Source organism: Fragaria vesca, linkage group LG7, assembly GCF_000184155.1.
Source record: "Fragaria vesca subsp. vesca linkage group LG7, FraVesHawaii_1.0, whole genome shotgun sequence".
Lineage (NCBI taxonomy): Eukaryota > Viridiplantae > Streptophyta > Magnoliopsida > Rosales > Rosaceae > Fragaria > Fragaria vesca.
This window is the reverse complement of record NC_020497.1, coordinates 18,634,111-18,634,463: the sequence shown is the minus strand read 5'-3', so window position 1 is coordinate 18,634,463 and position 353 is coordinate 18,634,111.

Sequence of the window (353 nt, the reverse complement as noted above, 5' to 3'; positions counted from 1 at the left end):
CGAAACCCCAAACCCTAAACCCTAAATAATCTTACAAATTAAATTAAATAAATAATGGAGAACATGGCAAAATTGACTGAGTTTGGTCTTTACATTTCTTCTAGTGGCTGTGAAAAAAAATTAAACACCTCAGGCCACCATGATAAAAGAAATAACATTTGGGTCTGTGTGTGTGTGTGTGTGAGAGAGAGAGAGAGAGAGGGAGAGACAGACCGTTGTGCTGCGACAAGCTATCACATGTGGTGTCAAACCCAGACATCTTAGTCCACGAACACTGTGCTGTGTTGGTTTTGTTTTCTGAGAATAATTCAATGCATTGATCAAATACACCAACTAATTCATATCTTTACATC